A 15,815-nucleotide genomic window follows, 5' to 3' on the forward strand; every position below is an offset into this window, starting at 1 on the left:
TGGCCTGGCTCACCACATTCAAAACACTTCAGATTAGACGGCTTTGCACCTGGCCCTCTGTCCGTAGCAAGGATTGTCAAACCTGGCTTTTGGCGTGGCAGCGGCTTTGGCACAAATGCAGGTTCTTTAGTCATTTGCTGTAGCGCACAAAACCTTTCTACCACGGTGGCAAGCTCTTCATAAGTTTGTGGGTCTGATTGCAAAACCCACCTTTGCAAATCGCGGTTCAGCCCCCGGATGCAGTGATCTATCGCCAGAACTTCAATAATCCGAGAAGGCGAATTCTCCTCAGGCTGCAGCCATTTCTTTAAAATTTTAGAAAGCTCAGCCACTTGCGCTCTGACCGGTTTTTCTTTAACATAGCACCATTGGTGATAGCGCTGGGCTCGGCCTGGCCCGGAAACTCCAATGCGAGCCAATATCTCAGACTTTAGGCACAGATAGTCAGAGGCCCGTTTCTCATCTAGATCCATATAAGCTCGCTGAGCTTCACCAGTGAGATATGGCGCCAGCCTCTCAGCCCAATCTTTAGGAGGCCATTTTGCCCTTTTTGCAAGTCTCTCAAAGGACACCAGATATGCTTCTATGTCATCACCTGGCGACATTTTCTGGAGAACAGGACCAAGTGGTTCATTTATGTCATGTCTCACCTGGCTTAACTCATCTCTTAAGAGCCTTGTGTTTTCCACATGTGCCTCGGCAACTCGTAGCATCTGAGCTTGCTGCTGTTGCTGCGCAGAGGCCACATTCACGAGGGTTCTCAGTACTTCCTCCATGTTGACATCTGCGCGGGTTGGGTAGCGGAAACTTGCTTCCCGGAGCATACCACTCCTGACACCACTTGTGGCAAAATCCCGCTACTGCTGAAGCACGCGCGAACAACTTCTTCCTTTTTATGTAGTTTTATTGTCAGGATGGTAAATGTTTTGACACCGTACAGATTTCACAGCAATACTTGGAGACCCTAAACGCTAGCTAGACATAGCTCAGCTCTCTCAAGACCAGCCAGCTTACCCAGCGTTGATCTCAGTGCACAAATGATATAAACAAGCTTTTATACCTGATACTCCTCCCCCAGTCTTAGCTTGATGGACAGGTGACACACCCACCTTCTCTTTAAAAGGAAACGCCCATCACTGGCTCTGTAATTCAAACAGACACACCCTGTCTGTTTGCCGAGAGGAAGGATTTCAAGTCATGTAAGTTAAACCAAATTTAAACTATTGCTTTTCATACATAGGTCTTTACATTCAATCTAGGTGTATTACTGCACACATGTTTTACTCTACTTCCCTGCTTTCTGTGCATATTGCCAGCTAAATGCCTCCTTTTGTTACAATATATATATATATATATATATATATATATATATTTATTTATTGCATTAAATGCATAATCAAGATGTTTTTAATGTGTACTGTACATACAAGGCATTTATATAGTCGGTCTTCCTTGCTTACACATTTTCTTTGCTATCTAGAATCATGCATATGTGTAGTTTTTAATTTAAAGATTATGCTGTGACAGTCATCACTATCAGTCGGCAATTACCCCAGCCTTGTCGCTGGTGCAAATGATATGGCTAAATAAAACATACTTTAGTGAAACAGAGGACTTGACGTGGCTGCATTTGCGTTGGCACATCATTCAGAATAAGACATCATATCAATAAACTAGACATGAAAGTGAGAGAGAGAGGGATGGAGAGAGAGAGAGAGAGGTCTTTTTTTCTATGTCTATATATATCTCATTATACATGCCCCTTCTCCAAAGTTGTTATGCTGTTTAAGAGAGTTAAAAAATATGCTTTAAAAAACAGTTGAAGTTGTAAATATTATAAATATTATTATTATAAATTAAAAGTTATACATATGTATGCTATTTATTTAGTCATGGATGTATTATCTGGACATTTCATTACAAAAAAGTTAAAAAGACAAAAGAATAGCCAAGAGTAATGACACTGCTAACATTTGATTTCTAATCTGCCCGGGAGAAGACGAGGCTAAAGTTAGCTTCTTATTCGGCCAGCTTCTTATTCGTTTCTAAACCTGGGTACACACTACAGAAATTTCGACCAACTTTTTATGCCAAGCGATTTTACATGCGATCGATGTTCCGATCGCTCGGTCCATGGACTGCATACACACTAGCCTTGTTTAGGACGATAAAGGGAAGAGCGGACGTCCCTTTAGCGACTTTTTACAGCCATGTTGTCGTGAGCAATGACTGTAATTTCGTACTCACTGTTGTGGATCGGTCGGAAACTTATACACACTACACAGCGGAAACGAGATTGGAACGAAAATATTAAACGGTACGACCAACCAAATGCATCGTCCATTTGGGCAGACTTTCGACCATCGTGTCACTGCACACACTGACCCGACTTTTGAACGAGCAGTCCTATGTCGGCTGTTTGAGCCGATTATTGGACGAAAACAGTGTAGTGTGTACCCAGCTTAATTCATGCTCCAGCTTCTTATTCAGAAAAGCCTATTTTTAAAGGATTAAATCAATTTGGATCACTGATTTCACATCAAATTAACACTACAGGGGGTCCCTTATACAAAATGCATTAGCATTTCGCCTGACCCAACAAGGTTATGGGCATGAAATCAGGGGGCAAAGTGGGCACAGATAGCATTATGAGCATTTTGAATAAGTAGTTGCAAATTTGCAAGGGTTAAATGCCCTTGGGCCAGCAATTTAACAGTGGCAATCAACACAGGGTGGTCAGTTACATATAAAACATCTGTCTTTTGGCTGGCCCAACGCTGTTTTGGGCATGCAATCAGGTGGCAAAGTGGGCACAGATAGCATTTTTAGCATTTTGAATAAGTAGCTGCAGTTTTTCACGGGTTAAATGCCGTTGGGCCAGCAATTTGACAGTGGGAATCAACACAGGGTGGTCAGTTACATATAAAACATCTGTCTTTTGCCTGGCCCAACGCTGTTTTGGGCATGCAATCAGGTGGCAAAGTGGGCACAGATAGCATAATGAGCATTTTGAATAAGTAGTTGCAAATTTGCAAGGGTTAAATGCCCTTGGGCCAGCAATTTGACAGTGGGAATCAACACAGGGTGGTCAGTTACATATAAAACATCTGTCTTTTGCCTGGCCCAACGCTGTTTTGGGCATGCAATCAGGTGGCAAAGTGGGCACAGATAGCATTTTTAGCATTTTGAATAAGTAGCTGCAGTTTTTCACGGGTTAAATGCCGTTGGGCCAGCAATTTGACAGTGGGCATCAACACAGGGTGGTCAGTTACATATAAAACATCTGTCTTTTGCCTGGCCCAACGCTGTTTTGGGCATGCAATCAGGTGGCAAAGTGGGCACAGATAGCATTATGAGCATTTTGAATAAGTAGTTGCAAATTTGCAAGGGTTAAATGCCCTTGGGCCAGCAATTTGACAGTGGGAATCAACACAGGGTGGTCAGTTACATATAAAACATCTGTCTTTTGCCTGGCCCAACGCTGTTTTGGGCATGCAAACAGGTGGCAAAGTGGGCACAGATAGCATTATGAGCATTTTGAATAAGTAGTTGCAAATTTGCAAGGGTTAAATGCCCTTGGGCCAGCAATTTGACAGTGGGAATCAACAAAGGGTGGTCAGTTACATATAAAACATCTGTCTTTTGCCTGGCCCAACGCTGTTTTGGGCATGCAATCAGGTGGCAAAGTGGGCACAGATAGCATTTTTAGCATTTTGAATAAGTAGCTGCAGTTTTTCACGGGTTAAATGCCATTGGGCCAGCAATTTGACAGTGAGAATCAATACAGGGTGGTCAGTTACATATAAAACATCTGTCTTTTGCCTGGCCCAACGCTGTTTTGGGCATTTATTTTTGTTGCAATTTTTAATAAAAACATCAACCCTTGAAAAACTGCAGCTACTTATTCAAAATGATAAAATATAGTGCCTTTGCCCACTTTGCCCCCTGATTTCATGCCCATAACCTTGTTGGGTCAGGCGATATGCTAATGCATTTTGTATAAGAGACCCCCTGTAGTGTTAATTTGATGTGAAATCAGTGATCCAAATTGATTTAATCCTTTAAAAATAAGCTTTTCTGAATAAGAAGCTGGAGCATGAATTAGAAACGAATAAGAAGCTGGCCGAATAAGAAGCTAACTTCAGCCTCGTCGGGAGAAGTGAATATACAAGGAGGAGCCGGCTACATTTGGAAAGGTGTGCCTGCCCCTGGCTTACACAGAAAGATCTTGGCAGACAGGACATGCTCAGAGGGATGTTAGCTGTCTGGGTGGAGTTATCAGGATGTTCCTCTCAAGCATCTTTGCTTACTATCCCTGAGAGCTCAGTACGAGCTGAGCATTCGCTTGTATGGCAATTGAGCCTTTCACATCCTTAGTTCTCTCTGTCTCATTAAGACTCTTCTGGGCGTTGGGTGACCTGACGACCTCTGTGGGCTTCTGAGTCTCCAGTGACCACCTGCACAATAATATTTCTTGAATGTGAGCACAGGAAAGGGATGGAAAACAGCAGTGTGTAGTACGAGGTACTTGCCCTGAGCAGGGTAGAGCATGCTTTGGATGGTCTCGTGGGGACCTGTCCAGCTCATCAAGAAGGTAAAATACCACTTTTTATTTATTACTTGCAGCCCGGAGATGTTAATGCCTTGTATTTGATGCCCAAGAATACTCTGAGCATATGATGTATTTAGTTCTGCTAGATAAGATTTGTTCTGTTCTGTTATGTTTCAATGCTTAAGTGCTTAATACAGCACTATGAAGCTGCTTCTACCTTAATTGCACTAACATTGTGTTACTTTATGTCAGCTGCAACAGCAGCAATAACAATAATTGTAATGACAAATTTGAAGGCTGTAATTGAGAAATACTTATGTACAGTCAGTCAGTGATATCTTAGATACCAACACTGCAGAATCACTCAGATTTCGCTAATGTTGCTCTAGAAGGAGAACTGCTTAGTATGTAATTTGTAAGTGATTACACAGTAATATTTGTTAAAGTTGTCAGCATGATCACTATTGATAGATTAAAAAATGTAGATTTAAAGAGTTGATTAAGATTTTCTGGTGTAGAGTTGTTTCAGAAGGTTAGCATCAAACCTATGTTCAGTTTTAATGAAAGGCAGCACTTTGGCAATGAATGATATGAAATCATGGATGTATATTTAGTGCACACTGCACTGTCTACTATAATTAGTGTAAGTCTGGACCCCCACTGTGATATGTACATGGGTTTTCCTAGAAATAAAAGTAACTTTACAAACAAATTAGAACTTTTACTACAGAATGCATTAATAAGCTTTACAATAACTACTTTCATCTGGCGCGCAGATGTCTTCTTATCTCAAGGTTGTTTTGCTAATCTTTACACACAGTGAAAAGATGTGTAGTGGATCCCAACTGTAAGATTATCTCTATTTTCAGCTACAGAATCATATAATACACAATAATTATTTTATTGTTATTTATATAGCGCTAATGTATTACAAGTGCTGTGCAAACACAGAATGTTTATTCATTCACATCAGTCAGTGCCACAGTGGAGCTTACAATATAAATTCCCTAACACTGGCACGCACACACTAGAGATATTTATTAAAATTGTTTTAGTTAGAGGCCAACTATAACTGTATGGTTTTTGACTGTGCGAGGAAATCGAAACACCCACAAAAAACCCATGTAATCACAGGGAGAACATGCAAAGTCCATACATAGAGAAGCTTTGTTGTAATCGAACATTTGTTCATTATTGTGATATAGTTCTACTCTGTTGTTGTTATAGCACACTTACCAACTTTGAATAGTTGGTTTCCGGGAGTCTGTCATTGGGAGGTGGGCGTGACGGGGGTGGGGCTCCAAAATGTGCGCCATTTTGGACCCGCAAATGCGTCATTTGACAGCGGGGAGCAGGGCCAAACGCCGCGATTCCCTGGGAATCGCGGCGTTTGGGAGCTAATTCTGCCCACTTCACTAGGAAGTGGGGCACTTCCTAGTGAAGTGGGCAGAATTCGGGAGATTGCCACACTCACCCGGGAGTCCGGAAGACTCTTGCAAAATGCGGTAGTCTCCCGGACATTCCGGGAGAGTTGTCAAGTATGTGTTATAGTCTTACAATCTAGAGCTTGATATTTGAGTTCATTTCAACAAAATATGTTCATTAGTGGCAATTAATTTATATAGAGAGAGTATGTTTCACAAATGTATTTCTTCCTGTTTCCTTCAAATCTGCCTTTATTCAGTAGCAAAAATAATAGATATTTGTAAACTACGATAATGTGTAGCGCAACTTTCTCTTCGTACTGTATAGATCAACCATTGTTTTCATATCAGGAAATTTGGTAAAAACATTGTTCAGGTTCTTCCATCTTATTGTTGATTATGTATCGCAGGAATGGTGTAGTCATTACACTACATATTTCCTATGTAGAAATTATATAAATAGAGTAGTTTTACTTTTGTCAGAAACATTACAGTAGCTAAGATACGTACAAAGCTCGTTTCCTCTGCATTCAAAACATTTGACTATATTGGGTGCAGGTCTTGTCCACAACTTTGCAGATTTATCAAAGAAAACACTATCAAATGAAGAGACTTAGAAAAGTTCCCCAATATGGAACGGAAATTTACAATACACTACCAACACAATTTACAGTATTTCAAATATAACAAATACCTGTGCAATCTGTTTTGACTTTTTTGCTATTATTGCATTTTATATTTATCTGTTACATAAATGACACTAAGGAACACTCACATTGATCACACTCATTATATAGACTATTACAGGGGAATTTACTGTATGGGTTAAAGCAAACTTACCTCCTTTTCCAGCAGACAGCTCACATGGCCCAACAATATGACTTGCTGACCCGGTTTTAAGAATGAGGCTATTGTCATAGGCTCTAAGATACAGATGGAGACTGCAGCTTGTCAGTGTGTGTGGGGAGAGGGTGCTGGAGTGTCCCCTCCAGATGAGAATTACTAAACACTTCTAACTGTAGATAGACTACTCCAGACGCTTTCTGGTAGAACAACAATCAGGAGGATTTCGGACAGTTCTCAATCTAAGAAAAATCAAGCAATTTGCTCAACACAATCGTTTTCTCAGATTGTTTAGCCTTGGGCACCATTTTCAGTTTACCTGTCTGGTATTTGGTCTCTGAACATCTCCCAGAACCTTAACCAAGGAACTAGTGTTTTTTAAGGCTGCTCTCAGGAAGCAGAGAATTGAGGTTTGGCCTATCTGGACGATATTATGGAAATAGGGAAATCAGAAAAAAGTGCATAAAACAAAACAGTGAAAAGCATCTCTTTTCTACATATAATAATAATAATAATAATAATTATAATACAGGACCATGGCTGGATCATAAAAACAGTAAACATTCACCTTGTGCCAGCTCAGCAATGCCAGAGACTCAAGGGGATTCAAAACCTGAATTCAGTGGTAGCAACAACCTTCAATAAGAGATTGTCAAAGGCTCTTAAGGATGTATTCCTCAACCATAGGAATCCTTAAATGGTTAAGATGGCACAGAATGAATATTCAACTAGAAGTACTCAATCATTGGGATTGCAGTCCTAAATCTCTGGATCAGCCTATACGCCTTAAACAGAGCACTAGAGAGTCTCTTGTCTAGAGGCAGTATCCAGTATTAAAGGAAAGGGGAGTATCCCTCTTAGTACCAGAATGGACAGTGTTAATGACAGATTTGAGCTCCATAGTTTGGGGTGCTCATATGCACACATAGTTAGTACAAGTTGCATGGCTGCAAAAGGAGAAGAAACTACATACAAGCATCTTGGAATCCAGGGCATTGTGGCGTGCAATACAACATTTCTTACTTCAGTCAGCTGCAACACAAATAGCTCAAGATTGTTTTAGTCAACCGGATGCTAGTGGTATTGATAAACTAGCAAGGAGGCATCAAGAGAAATGTGATGACAAAGGTATCAGCAGTCATATTATAGGCAAAAAGGAATCCAAGGTCTCTGTCAGCCTTCATGTAGCAGGCAAGGTAACAAGAATATCTCAGTCAGCATGAAATTCACCCAGGAAAGTGGACATTACACAAGGAGGTGTTTCAGCAGTTACGGGACTAGTTTGAGGCTCCTCAGATAGATCTGATGATTCAAAATACCAAGACAGAACAATTCTACTACTGTCATAGAGATTCCAGAGCATAGGAAATAGATACTCCAATGAGACCTTGGGACTCAGGCTTCAGCAAATGAACTATGCAAAGCAGCAGGCTGGTCACCTCCTCATACCTTCTCAGACATTGCCCTCTGGATGGTGTAACTTCGGCTGATGCTCAGTTTGGAAGGAAGATTCATCAAGCAGTGGAATCATCCTGTGTTACTGCCTGGGTAAATCCCATTCGTTAGGGCTGCTATGGAATCTGAAAAGGAAAACAGCAAATTATACTCACCTGATAATTTATACTTCCTATTACTTCATGGCAGCCCTAATATTCCCTCCCATGTTATCTATTTATATGTTTCAGAGACGTTTGGGAAGTTACTCAAAGACAATAAAAAAAAAGAAGTCATTGGGCTGTCAACTTTTGTTCCTGTCTCTACTTGGCTGATTAACCCATTCCTAAGGCATGCTATTTGGTACTTAGAGGAAATTAAATTATCAGTGGGTATAATTTGCTGTACTTTTATATTAAATTGGCCTTGCATAGTATAATTATGTGCAGATATAAATATTTTGCAAGAAGCAAACGGGAAATCTCCATTATGAAAATTCTGTGCTTGCCATAGCTGTATGGCTTAATCATAAAAGTTCCCTACAGCAGGGGCGAAACGCAAACGACATTATTAGTGTTGAAGCATTCCTGTCTTCATTTTCACTCTAAAGAAAACCACAACAGGAAAAATGTTTATACATCATATATCAGTTATAGTATAGTTACTGAAGGTTCTAGTGCATAATAAAAGTTCATATAGACTTATATCTTTGTTAGTCACAAAGCACAATTATTTTTTTGGAGTTAAAACAAATACCTCTTGGAATCTAGGGATAATATCAGATCACAATAGTAATACAATGACATAATTTGCTTAAATAGTAGTAGTATAATAGTGATTTGATATGTAATGTTATATGTCTTAGACCCCTTAACCACAGGTATTTACTGTGGGTAAGGGGTCTTACATGCTTTTACTAGTGTTTTTTAACACTAGTAAAAGCATATAAACAGGTATGCAAATGAAATGTATTCGCATCTAATCTTGTTTGCATTGGGGTGACGTTGTTTGAATGCTGCATGGTTCATTTTCTTGCATTCACCCAAAGTGAACTCATTGGGGTCAATTGACTTTCCTCAATTGGGATACAAGTGCTCGTTACCACTACATATTAAATGCAATTGCCACTGGTTTGCTCCCCAATTTGCATCAGGTTGCCTATTTGCCTGGGTGATTTTGCCACACATTGCATCTTGTGCATCATGGTTCTCTACACAGGAGAAGAAAAGTAAGGTTAAAGTCCTGCCTACTTTACCATTTTGACCCTGTCCTCATTAAATTTCTCTAAACAATTTACTTGCATGATACTTATCAATATATTAATATTAAAATAGTGTTTTTGTGCTGTGCCTAGGACACATTTGCAGTTAGATTGTTATGTATATATAATGCACTGGTTTTCATCCAATGTAATCCCGTGCATCTATGAGAGCCACCCTCTTCTCTTACAAGGGCTGGAACATGATGTTACGAAAGAGAAAAAATCCAGACTCACAATTTTAAAATTCGTACTAGAGGGTCTTGTGAAGACTGTTGCTATCTTTGATCTGTTTACATAACTGTCGCAACTAATTCCTGGACATATTGGGTTTGGAAAGTTGCACATAAGTCTATGTGTATGTATGCTGTATTCAGAGATGAAGATGCATCTAGATCTCAAAGAGTAGCAGATGCATCCACATGACAACAGACACACCCCCTCAGACACTTACTTGCAACTTGAAAACATGTACCAAAAAATATTTTGTTTTAAATGTTATAAACACAATTGAAGCATCATTTAAACTTGAATAACCTAGCTAATACAGCAGGAATAACTTTCCGACAAGCGTCCGAAAAAAACCAATAAAAAATGTATCTTTGTTCAACAAATTATAATCTATAGCCGAGCGACTACTAGGGGCATATTCAATTCTCGCCGTTTTCCGTGGCGGGAAAAATATTACCGTTATTACGGTAATAGTACGCATAAAAACGTTATTACGGTAGTTTTCTCGCTGGATTTCAGCTCGCGGCTCAGGGAGCTGCGAGCTGAAATCCAGCGAGAAAACTACCGTAATAACGGTTTTTACACGCACTATTATGGTAATAACGGCAATAGTGCGCAAAGTGCGAGATGTTCGGTGTTTTCGCCAAGAATTGAATATGTCCCTTAAAGTCGCAATAAACTTCTGTGAATCATTCACAAACCTCTAATTACAAGCGGTTTGCTAATTCGGGTGCTATTCACACCTGTCCCTGACCACTCGCAAATAAAGCCGCTTTTTCAGAAGTATCAATCGGAATTTGTACACAATTTCTTGAACACACCCTTACTGTACACTGCCTATGTTAGACGACCCCTTGCCTTGCCCATTGTAAGTGACAAAAAGTCTTAGTTCAGAATAGCCAGTTGCGTATGTTCACCTTCTGAGCATGCACATTGTGAGAAAACGCAAATATAAGCTTCACAAACATACGTCTCACTCTGAATCAGGCCCATTATATTCAAAGGCTGGGAATTTGTCAAAGATAAAGCATCAGTAATAAGGAGTGGGAATCAAATTGTTACTGGCATTAAAATATTGCAATATAATTATACAATAAAATAATTAAAAACACAAGTAAAACGCCAGGGGATATCTTGCAGATTTTCCATTTGTCATAATATGTATATGAATATTAAAGTAGACATAAATTAAATAATTAAAATAACTTATTTTCAAACTCTATGTAAGAGCTTTCTATTCACTTTCATTTATCCTGATCTCTTTCCCACTGGTTCGTGTTGTAGATGTTGCTGGCATGGTAAAAATGTAATAAAATGTGTACGTTGTAGATAGTTCCAGTTGTATGGCTAAGGTCATTGAGTCTTTAGTTAATTTCCTTTATGGATGCCAATCTGTCATCTGCCATCTGACCTTTCAATTTCCAATGTCTTTGCAACTCCGTGTTCATGATTACTTTGTTGTTTTTAATACTTTAGATAGTACACTTCCAATTAGTAGGCTTTCTAATATAAAGAAAATAAAAGATCATTAAAAGATAAAGGCGTATCTATTTCTATTGCTTTGTTTAGGCGTGAGTTTACCGATCCTTAAAAATCCGAAATCAGAAGCAAGAATCTGACCCTACTGCAATACGCCAGCAAGTTAAGCAGTTATCCAAACTAGGAAATAAGTTTATAAGTGTGGAGCAGGAAATTATAGAGCTGCTTGAGAGCATCATCAAAAAGAGGTTACTTGAAAATGGTAAACACTGGATAACGATGATTCAGAATTCAGGTGCTCAGAGAGAAGCTTATTCAAAATTAACGGTCCTTCAGAAAGTAGGTCATTTTATTATCCTGGGAGTCCATATCTGCATAGTAAGGACTGGAGGAACAGGCACCTGAAGCAATGAACAGATTCTGAAGGACAAGAGCTGTGCACAAAGAATACTGTGGAACTGCATGCAACAACAGACAGAAGTAATCAAACAGAGTCAGTCAGTGTTGCTAGAGGCTTAGATGGGTAAGTATGTGAATGCAGAAAATTTGGAGCCTAGCGATAAAACCTGTCTGGTAGCTAGTGTGCAAAGCTGAGCACAGTTTGGTAGCTACTGTGCAAAACTGTCCCCAATCTGGCAGCTTGTGTACATGATTGAGCACAATTGGATGGTTATTGTACACAACTGAGCCCATTCTGGTGGCTAGTGTGAAAATCTGAACCCATTCTGGTGTTTAGTATAAAAGGCTGAACACAATCTGGTGGCTAGTGCTTAAAGCTGACCTCCTTCTAGTGGCTAATATATAATTGCTTCATGGAAGATGTGGAGTAGAGGTTAGAAAAGAGAGAGTGTTTAATCAGCTGGCTATTAAAGTTCCACTTGTTGTCCTGCAGTAGCCTCCGATTGGCTGTTGAACTTTGTGGTGCAGGACAGGAATTTAATCTGTATCATCCAATATTAGCACCTACTTCGGTCTGAAAGGAACATTCAGAAACAGTAATCAGTTGTACTCATGATGGTCAGAGTAAGTATCTTTACAGTTTGCAATGAGGCACTTATTTTAAAATGTCTATCAAGTTAATATGTTTGTACTGTAGGTTCTATTCTTAGCCTAGCCTAGCATTATAATATATTTGTCTTATTGCAAATTAAACCTGATCACATGGCAATTTCAGACATTGTGGACACCTTACTAATGATGAATTGGAGGGGCTGCATTATACAGTTCTTGTCCAAGGGCACAAAGGTCACCAAGAGCTGATGGTGGAATGAAAAGATGGGTCTCCAGCAAGTTCTCTCAGCAAATTATGCTTAATTATGCGAGCGCTGCAGAAAAATAATTATAAAATATGATTAATAGAATACATTTACCGATTCATTTGGAATTGATTTTATATTTACATCTATCAGTTGTGATATACTTTAAAATACTGCACATAAGAAAGTGTGTCTCTTGTTTAGTGATATAAAGCCTATTAATATTTAATGTCTTTTTAGTCTAAATCTGGGGATAAGTGCAAACAACCACAAAATGTTTAGTATGTGAGCATGAGAAATAGAATTCATTATAATAACATCACCAAGTTTATTAAACTAATAATCACCTTATAGAGAAAAGAAGAAGGTGCAACATAGTGTGAAATGTTTTTATTAAACTAACAGCCCCTTGGGCAAGTGATGCAAGATGTTTGCAAGATAAAAACAGAGACAGTACTTATCTGTAGGCTCACACAGCCAATTGGAAATACGGAGTTCCCTATTAGTATACCTACAGCTTCTAGTGAACAATAAGGCTGCCCCACTGCTGTCCAGACAGGGTTTGTGTATTCACACAGTAGTGCAGTCAAGAGTGGGATCCTAGTTTCCTTCTAGCAATCATGAAGTCTCTCAACAGTTCATCTGTAATGACACCAAACCACACACATTATATTTTGTCACATGGATTTCGTCATATTCATGATTCTGGAATAGGTAATTTGCTGTCAGATGATCCCCAGTCGTGTAGTATCATGTTCAGCTCTTCCCACTTTGGTTTTCTTTATACTAAATTGTGAACCTCTGCTCTAGGCAGAGGAAAAATCTGTTTTTGGTGCAGCTGTTTCCCATATTTATATTGGGGTGCCTCATGTTTTTATACCTTTTTTTGTCCTGACTTTAGGTGCTTTCTATAACTGCATTGCTCGCAGGAACTAACCACTTGGGAATTAGTAGCAACAAAAGAAGTATGATGGCTACTATATTGAGTAAATAATAGGATTTTGCAGCGTGTATGCTGCCACTACAAAATTGCAGTCTTCATTGTACATTAGCTGGCAGAGAATGGGAGTCTGCACTGCATTCTCAGAAAAAGAGTGTCAGCACTGTGTACGTAAGGCTCCCTTGAATCCCCGTTTTCCCAGGACAGTCCTGCTTTTTCCACATAAAATGTTTAACCGTAACTATTTTCCTATAATTCAGACTCCTAATGTGTCCAAATTAATAGGATAAGCAGTAATAGATTGCTATAACCAATTCAATATATTTAGAACCTATGTGGGGTGGATTTTATGGAGTGAAGAAGCGTACGGTCCAATGGGTGTAGTAGCCTGCAGAGAATGGAGTTTTGCACTGCATAATAGCCACCCAAAAATGGGGTCTGAGCAGTGTAATAACCACCACAGATTAGGCATCTGCCCTACGAGAGAATGGGGGCTGTATACTGCCCAATAAAGAATGTGGATCTGAACTATATAATAGGCATCAGAAAAATGGAAGTCTGCATTGTACTCTAGTCATAAAAGAATGGAGGTCAGTAATGTAAACTAGACACCAGAGAAAGAAGATCTGTACTGTGTTCTAGCCAAGAGAGCAGTGTGGCTGGGTAATATTATTTCAGTAATATGGAGCATGATGCCTAAAGATATACTGAATTACATGCAAAGACTAATTCTACCCTAATGACATATTTCATTAGGGGTTAAGTGCCTCATTTAGCGTTAGGAGGAAATCCACTGTAAGAGTGTCAACTCTGTGTCCTACCTCCCACAAAATCATCATAAAAATAAAACAGTTGAAAATTTGTGAAGGCAATGGTGAATTACAGAGCAGGGCAAAGGAGTGCCATCACACCAAAGACAGGGTTCCTTTGAATATCTTATGGATAATCTCAGTTCAGCTGCTGGAGGAGTTAAACTGTCACCTCTTTGACTGCAGCAGGTGCCGCTACAACTTCTGCTAACACAGGGAACAAGTATCTTAGCTCTGGGTACAGCAGAGAGCATAATGCCAGTCATATGCAAGCTACTTACAAGTCATATAAAACTGCAAGTAAGTGTTTGTGATTTATTCAGAATTTAATTTAGCTTGATGTGGCTCACATGAACACCTTGGGTTAACACCTTGCAGGGAGAGACTAAATTATGTTTTTGTTTCTTGGATCGACTCTAAATTATGGTGCTCTACCCATAATGTATGTATATATGTATAGAGAGGTCCAGATGTGTGTTCTTAGCTACAGCTGAGTGCCTAATACCAATTCATGGCACAGGTTGTAAAAGCTAAAACCTCTAGAAATATCTCTTTAAGGTTATATCAAATATTCTCTATAATGTCCTACACATTGTGTGTGGTTCTATGATATATCAGGACATCTCAACTGGGTGACAGGAGGATGAGCAGCTGGGATAAGTTTGAATGAAGAGAAATAAGGACCCAGGAAAATGTCATATTTTCTCAGATATCATAATTACAAGAGTCATATCTGGTATGTAAATGAAGGGAAACTTATGACATGTTGTGTGGAGATAATATCATCTGTGTAGGACATTCTGATAAGAAGATAGACCAGTATAAAGATTTCCTAAGTTGAAATGTGTTTTTAAAAGACAGTCGTAAAAATTATTTGCATGTACACCGAGTTTCTAGTTCTGACATCACAGTGAAAGGGAGGCTGTGGGCATTTGAATCATGATTAAAATGTCTTGTAAATCTAACAGTGTGGTTCATTTTTGAGAGTCAATTTCATAATAAGTAGTGTTCCAGCGAATTCATGTTCTCCCAGCAGGCAGAAATCTGATCATTCATGAGTGTACCATTTTTCTGTTGTTTACTCCTTTTTATTTTACAAGAAGCTATTATATAATACTTTTGTATGTAAGTTTGTTAACAGTTTTGCATCTTAAGCATTGTGAATTCATTTTCCATATTAAATCACATGTGAGTTTGTTTTAAAACGCATATAATTCAGGCATATGCACACCCGAATTCAACAACGAGTGGATCTGAAGATACGTGCGCCAATGAATTCAGGTGTAGGTGTGTCCAGCTCTACTACACAAGACACTGCAGGATATATCCAATACCTATGTGGAATATAAATTTGCGAAACAACGCACAAAAAAAAAATCTATTCAGTTAATGTCACCTGTTAATAATATAGGCTTTCATGATAATATATATATATTATGGGGGGCGCACGCCGCACAGGCGGCCACATCACATGACACGGGATGCGGCCGCCTCATTGATGACGCGGCCGCATCACATTTATATTGCTTTCGGGGGGCGGCCGGCCCTAACAGCCGTGATTCTGAGCAGCCCGGGGGGGGGGGGGGGGG

The 15,815-nt window shown here is 39.4% G+C and overlaps 1 protein-coding gene across 1 annotated transcript in view; it reads left to right on the forward strand.

The window, feature by feature from the left end:
• Nucleotides 1-4,327: 4,327 nt before the first annotated feature.
• FRMPD1 (FERM and PDZ domain containing 1) overlaps nt 4,328-15,815 on the forward strand; it is a 144,822-nt gene continuing 133,334 nt past the window's right edge. The window contains exon 1 of the mRNA XM_075208398.1: nt 4,328-4,594. The gene's annotated coding sequence lies outside the window, so the exon portion shown is untranslated. The remainder of the gene's footprint in view (nt 4,595-15,815) is intronic.

This window comes from Mixophyes fleayi, chromosome 1 (assembly GCF_038048845.1).
Source record: "Mixophyes fleayi isolate aMixFle1 chromosome 1, aMixFle1.hap1, whole genome shotgun sequence".
Lineage (NCBI taxonomy): Eukaryota > Metazoa > Chordata > Amphibia > Anura > Limnodynastidae > Mixophyes > Mixophyes fleayi.